The following is a 7826-nucleotide window of genomic DNA, read 5'->3' as shown; positions in this document are numbered from 1 at the left end:
GGCGGGCCAGGTGAGCCCCGGGAGGCGAAGGTCCTTCCCAGCCCGGCCACCTGTGGACCGGCAGGTGGTGGGAGACGGTCCTCACTCCCCCTTCTCCGGAGGAGGGATTTGTTGGGTTTGGGTTTGGTTATGCCTGACACACACGAAGCAATTGGAACGGAAGCAGTTCAAGGAGACTGAGCAACTTCAGAACATTTAGCAGCGTTAAGACTCAGCAGTTTTCTTGCTTTGGGTGCTCAACGAAATCTACATGTTTTCTACTCACAGCTCGTATGCTCCTTTCATACACCTGGGCGGGAAAGTACACCCTTAAGTGAGAATGTTTGAGGTTCCTTAGGGGTGTAGGGTAGGTCATATTTGTGAATTTTTTTTTTAATTAAAACAAACATTAAAACCACCTGGAGAGAGCGCACCACATTAATTTGCTGAAACTCTGAAAAGAGCGGGTGAAGTAACCCCGTTTGTTGCAGAGCTTTCCAGGACTCCTTGATGGTAGCTATAGGGGTATGTGGAGACATTTCCCTAAATCGAGTGCGTCTTTTGTTTTTAAGAAAAAAGTCCTCACACCTGTGAGGAAAAACAGGTGAAAAGACTCTGAATGTCAGCAAATTCATGCATGTTATATTACAGAAACAAAAAAAACCTGAGTGGTTTCATGTATTGTATCGAAATTACTAGTTTTTCATGTATTTTGCTCAAAATAGCAGTTTCACAGGAAAGTTGAGATTTTTTTTAAAGTTGTGAAAATAAATGGTAAATTCACTACTCTGGCAGAATTAATTAATGCTATTGATGTCATTAAGCCCTGGTAGGGACTAAGAATTTAGAGATATAGAAATAAAATACTTCTGATATATTAAATATAGTTAATATATACACTATTGGTAAAGAAAATCTGTATCATTACTATTCAAGACCAAAAAAAAAAAAATCACTTGGCTTCTGTTGCAGAATTCATTTAAGAACAGCAACAAGATATCTTTATAAAATTCCTTAACTGAAACTGAACTTCTCAAAAAGTTATTTTATATTTTCCACACTTTTCTCACCCTTCCCCCATACATCTTAATGTCTGAAATGAGAATGAAGAAAGTTCTTAAATTTATTACAAGGAATATTTGTATTCAACAATATCATACTTAAGGTAAAAACCACTAACTAGAAAATGAATACCAAGTAACAATGCTTTGCTTGTTTGACAACAAGAAAACTGATTCATTGTCTTTAAGAAAGAACAGTTTAATTAAATGTGTGGGTATCTGGAATATACTTATTGAAAGGGAGAAGGGTTTGGGGCACTCTATTTAGGAGATGGTTCCTGAAAAAGCAATTATGCCTCTTAATCATCCTGTTAACATTTACTGGGGGAAAAAAAATGACTGATTTATTTTATTTTATTTTTTGGTGGGGAGAGAACATGCCATTTTGACATAATGATTGTTTCTTTAACCATGCTTTAAAAATGAGTTGGATTTTACTTAAAACACATTAGGTTCAGTCTTTTCAAACGTTTTTAAAAATAAAAAATGTTTCCCAGGAAACTTCCAGTAATTTAGGTGAAATGGCAATTACATAAGATAGCCAAAGTTGAAACTGCTTTTAAATATATCCATTTTTTTTCCTTAGAAAAAGAATGAAGTGAGGAAGTGTATGGTGTGCTCATAACTACAGTGTATATCCCTCTAATTATGAAATTATACTTTCATGTTTCTAGGACTATTACTTCAAAGATTAGGATATACTTAAAAATATTTTAGTTTTTTTCTGATCAAATAGGATTTAGGCTCAACCCATCAAAATTTAAATGTTGAAAATCTATTGTGTTTCTAAAAATTGTACTTCTCCTACCCCTTTGGATAATTTACTAGGTGACTAACATAATCAAAGACACAAAATTCCATTCCATTCCAGAGGTCATAAATACTCTGTTTTTCAAAGGTTATTCTTTATTGAATAGCTTATAAAACTATTTTAAGAAAAATTTAGAAATTCTTTAAAGTGGACTGCAAAATTAGAATTTAAGGAACTTGAGACTTTTTTTCAGGATTGGAGTATAAATAAACAACTATTTTTGACATTTGGGGTAAAATTAATTTAAATGTAGGATTAAATGGTCTCAGATTCAACGACTTGATGTCTAAAGAGCTCATAAAACATTTTTAGGATACAAATATTCTTATGTATATTCAGAGCTCTAAATACTTATAAGATATACCATTATCTGTCATAGATATTTAAATATAGGAGTCATTTTCTTTTTAAAGTTTACTTAAAAATTTTTATTGTGAAATAAACATACAAAAGAAAGTATAAGACAAATATATACACTTTAAAGAGAAAGGAAAATTATTAGGAGCAACAAGTTCTTAAATACTTGAAAAGGTAGATTTGGAGTTGGTTACAATATCAGTGTTTAAATTTGATGTTACATAAATCATGTCTATGTTTTAGGGGTTTTAAGTTCTTCCGAGTAGTGGCTGTTAATATAAGGACACCTTTTTAAGGCAGAAAAATAATTAAAATCATAGGATATAAAAGTTTTGTTTTATATTTATTTGTAATTTTAATAAAAGGGCACCAAAAACTATCTTCTTGTCTCCCAAGCATGGCTATTTGATTTCATCCAAAGCTATAGAGCTTCAGCTCTTGAATTTATTACTGATGACTCTTAAATCCATATTTCTAGGTCAGACCTCTCTGTTGGACTTCAGATACCTATACATACACTAAAAAGAGGCCTTTGGATTTTAGCTCTTAGGAAGTTAATGATATGATATCAATATTTGCTTTAAAATGAAGGAAGAAGAGAAAGGATGGGTGAAGTATAGATGAAACAAGATTAGTCATGAGTTAATTGTTTGAAGCTGAGTGAGAATACATATAACTTCATTATAGTATAGTTTCGTGTATTTAATACTTTTGTGCCCTAGCTGGTTTTGCTCAGCGGTTAGAGCGTTGGCCTGGGGACTGAAGGGTCACAGGCTCAATTCCTGTCAAGGGCACATGTCTTGATGCCCAGCTCCAGGGGGCGCATGTGGGAGGCAACCAATCCATGCAACCAATGGCTGTGTCTCTCTCATGTCAATGTTTCTCTCTCTCTCTCTCTCTCTCTCTCTCTCTGTCTCCCCCTCCCTTACACTGTATCTTAAAATCAATGGAAAGGATATCCTCAGGTGAGGATTAACAAAATAATAATTCTTTTGTAATAAAAAGTAAATAAAAACATTAGTTTGCAGAAAGTGGTTGTAGCAGTGTGTTGAGGAAATTGAGTTTCCCATGCTTTGAAGCTCATGGTATTATTCACATGTATTCTTTTCGTCTGCTCTCGTGGCTGGTGGTCTTGTGTGGTTGGCTGGTGTGAGGCTCAGAGTGGTTTGGTTATTTACTCAAGGTTGCATGGTTGGCAGGTGGTAGAAAAGATTGATACTCAGTCTTTTCTTTATTTCTTTTATTAGCATTTATTTTATGCTGAACTTACTCTCAGGCCATAAGTTTTTGTTCTGTTTCTTCTGATATTTTTTTCTTTTGTGCAACCTCCTCTCAGGTTTAGGAAGAATCTGCACTTTTTCAGTAGGATCATCTCAGTGCGGCAGGGAGAGTTCACATACCGGTTAATCCGCCCATGAGCTCCGTGAAGTCTGCATCACATCTTGGGAATTTGTTCACCTGGGTGCGCTCAATGACCAGAGAATCTACATCTAAACCCTTAAGTGCAGCATGACTCTCTGCATCTGTAAGCACGTGCAGCAAAAATGAAGCACTCTTTTGGGGCCACCAACCCTGCGTCCAGCCCCACTATGTGGCCTGGGCACACTTAGCAACTCCACCACTGTGACAAAGGAATGCAAAGTGACACCCTTCAGATATGCAGACCCTGGTGGCCTGGGCAGTTTCATGAGTGTTCTTAATTTGATCCTCTTGATTTGCATGATTTTGTGGAGTTTTCTGAGTCGAGAGAATACCATAGTGAACCATTTTCAGAAGTCACCTCAGGCTGCTTCTGGGAAAAGCTGGTACTTGTCCTCAAATCCAATGTTCTTTTGACTATAAGAGCTACCTAAAATATATTAAAACACATTAATTAAAAAAACATAAAATCACTTGAGAATCAGGTGACCAGATAGACATTATCAAAACATGCTTTATCTAAGTCCAAGTTGTAAAATTTGTGGGTAACTGACTATTATTTCCTGGGACAGTAATACTTTTATATAAGTTTCTGGACATCATCTCAATATCATTTTTATGAGTGTTCAGAAAAATATTAATAGAGCATTAAGTGAGGTTAGTCTGATATCAGGTATCTTTATTTCTTATTAATTTTAGTTCTTTCCTAATTTTAATTTCTAAGTAATTTTAAAATTCCTTACTGGTTGGTTCATTTTTATGCATGGTGCTTTTTGTTCTTGGTTAAGCCTTTTTGCTCCTTAGAATATTGCTTTGCTACATTCTAGGAGTTCTAATCCAGGGAAAGTTGTGACCAGATATGGAGTTGAGGTTAGATTAATATCTCTGTAGATGAGGCATAATTTGTTTGTAAGTAGATATTTAAAATCTCACCGATCCTAGCAAATCCCTGTCTTTTTAGGGTATATTTTCTCTTTCAGAGATCACATCACTGTATACATCTGGAATTTTTTTTTTATTGAAAAGCAAAAGTCTCATTTACATTATATCTTTTTAAAAATATGTTTTTATTAATTTGGTTTTTTTTTTAGAGAAAGGAAGGGAGAAGGAAGGAGGAAGGGAGGGAGGAAGGGAGGGATTGAGGAAGAGAGAGAGAGAAACATCAATGAGAGAACATCAATGGGCTGCCTGCCTCCTACATACCACCTACTGGGGGTAGAGCCTGCAACCCAGGCATGTGCCCTGAATTGAACCTGTGACCTCTTGATGCATGGGACAGTGCTCAATTCACTGAGCCACACCAGCTGGGCTAAATTATATTTTTATTTCTTCAGTTTTTAAGTACTCTTTTTTTTTTTTTAAGATATGGACTTTTGTTTATTGCTTTTTTTTTTCTTTTTTAATCCTCACCCGAGGACATTTTCCATTGCTTTTTAGAGCAGAAGAGAGAGGGAAAGGCAGAGAGAAGCACATCGATTAGTTGACTCCTACACGAGCTCCAAACAGGGCCTGGGCCGGAGAGGAGCCTGCAACCAAGGCACATGCCCTTGACGAGAATCGAACCCGGGACCCTTCAGTCTGCAGGCTGATGCTCTATCCACTGAGCCAAACTGGCTAGGGCAGTTTTTAAGAACACTTGATCTCATGCTTCTATTTCTGCTACTGACTTCTTCAGTCTTGATCTTACCTGACATAAAAAAAAGGTTGTCTGTTTGTGTTTAATGTTTGGAGAAGAATATAGCTAGCAATTAGCATATATTTTCTCCCTGTTTTTCCTCAGTAGAGGCTTACACTTTGTCATATGCTGAGATCAGCACCTGTTAATTCCTGAATACCTTTTTATTTGTACATTTTTGAACTGAGTTCACCCTCACCCCCCTAATATTGTATCCTAGGCTATAAAATAGCTAAATCTTTTATCCCAAGAGAGATTAGAAGTCTGCCAGGATCCTAATGCTAAGAGGGGCCTAAGAGATAAGCCAGCAGGTCCTCAAATATCTTTTTTATTCATAGTTGTTTTGTTATAACATTGATGAGATGATAAGACATTAACTCTTATTTATATCAATTAGCCTGTACTAAAATTGGTTTACTTCATTTTATGCTGTTTCTTTTAAAGCTGCAGAATCTATAACAAGGATAAAAAAGGACTTGCTATACTCCCGGATCTGGGCACAGTGACAGATACAAGGTAGGTCTCAACAGTGTTTGTTGAATGAAATCCAGTCCTCAGCCTTGAAACAGATTTAAATGTAATTTATCTCAGATCCGTCTTCTTTGTGGTACTCGAAGTTTTAAATGGATTCAATAGCCTGTTTTATTCATCTCTTTAAATCACTCTTAGAATCAAAATCTCTTTAGTTACTTCTCACTATTACATCTCTTGTTAAATGTAGACATTTTCAAAATTTTGTTCATTAACATTTTGTTACAATATATAGTTATAAGTCCATACAATTTATATGCATGTTTTATCAAGTGGTTATCAACTTAACACCTGTTATCACTACTGCTAAGGTCAAGGAGTATAAAATTATTGGGATCGAAAAATTCCCATGAGTATCCCTTGCCTGTTACAATCACTGCTGTCTCCCCAGAGGTAACCACTATCCTGTCATTATAGTAATTGTTTCCTTTTCTCTTTTATCTTAACCACCTGTATATGCATTTCTAAAAAACTGATATATATATATATATATATGAATTTTATATGAATGGGATTATATTGCATTAATTTTGTAACTTGTTTTTTTTCATTTAACGTTATATTTATAAGGTTCATCCATGTTATTGCGTGTATCTTCTTCATTTTCTTCGCTGTATAGGATTCCATTATGTGAATAGACCACATTTATTGATTTGCTTTACTGTTGACAGACATTTAGGATGCTTCCAGTTTAGGACAATTATAATGGTGTTGCTCTGAACATTCTTTCATGTATATCCTAGTGCACATAAAGATGCAAATCTCTAGAGTATATGATTGGAGTGAAATTTTTGAGCCACAGGGGACACATATTTCAACTTGACTAGACACTATCACAGTTTCCCAAATTGGTTGTTTTAATTTATATTCCAAATCATGTCTGAGAATTTTAGTCGCTCCAGGTCTTTGTCAAAGCTTAGTACTGTTAGACTTTTAAAATTTTGCCAATTCTGGTGTGTAGTAATACCTTGTGGTTTTAATTTTTATTTTCTTGATTACTGGTGAGATTGAGCCTCTGTTCTTACATTTGTTGTCTATTTGGATATCTCTTTTTTTGTGAAGTGCCTGTTCTTATAGTTTCTTCTTTTTCTAGTAAATGGTTTAACTTTTCTTTTTGATTTGTAAGAGTTCTTTACCTAGCCCTGACCGGTTTGGCTCAGTGGATAGAGCGTCGGCCTGCAGACTGAAGGGTCCCAGGTTCGATTCCGGTCAAGGGCATGTACCTTGGTTGTGGGCACATCCCCAGTAAGGGGTGTGCAGGAGGCAGCTGATCAATGTTTCTCTCTCATCGATGTTTCTAACTCTCTATTCCTCTCCTTCTCCCTTCCTTTCTGTAAAAAAAAAATCAATAAAATATATATATATATTTTAAAAAGAGTTCTTTACCTATCCCCATTGTCAGTTATATATGTTTCAGGTATTTTTCCCACTTTGCCTATTGTCCCTTCATTCTTTCTTATGGCATTTTTAGTAGCTGAATTTATTAATCTTTTTCCTTTTGATTGGTGCCTTTTGTGTGTCTTGTTGAGGAAATCCTTTTTAACTTCATGATCAAGAAAATATTTCTCCATATTTTTTATAAAAGATTCCTTGTAAAAGACTTACCTTAAATATTTATCATCTGACTTTTTGTTATGTGTAGTATTTGGCAATGGCTCCTCTCCTTCTTGAAACTTCTGCTCACATGACTGTAAATGTTATCTTTGTTTCTAATTCTAAAAATCTATATTTTTGGTATTGACTATACTTCTTAGCTGAGATTCTTATTTCCAACAGTCCCCTGGATCTCTCTACTTGAATGTCTTGCAGATGTCTGCAAATATTTCAGTTTAAGCTCATTAAAAAAAATCTTTTTTTTTTTTGGTTAAGATTAAATCATCATATAAGCCAAAACACATGATGGAATCTTAAATTCTTGTTTCCTTGCCTTCTCCAATCACATAGCCATCGTGTCCAAGTGATTCTACTTCTGAAATGCATGTCAAATCCTTTC

The sequence above is a fragment of the Myotis brandtii genome, unplaced genomic scaffold (genome assembly GCF_000412655.1).
Source record: "Myotis brandtii unplaced genomic scaffold, ASM41265v1 scaffold84, whole genome shotgun sequence".
NCBI classification, from domain to species: Eukaryota; Metazoa; Chordata; class Mammalia; order Chiroptera; family Vespertilionidae; genus Myotis; species Myotis brandtii.
The sequence above is the reverse complement of the archived record's forward strand: the minus strand, read 5'-3'. Positions refer to the sequence as shown.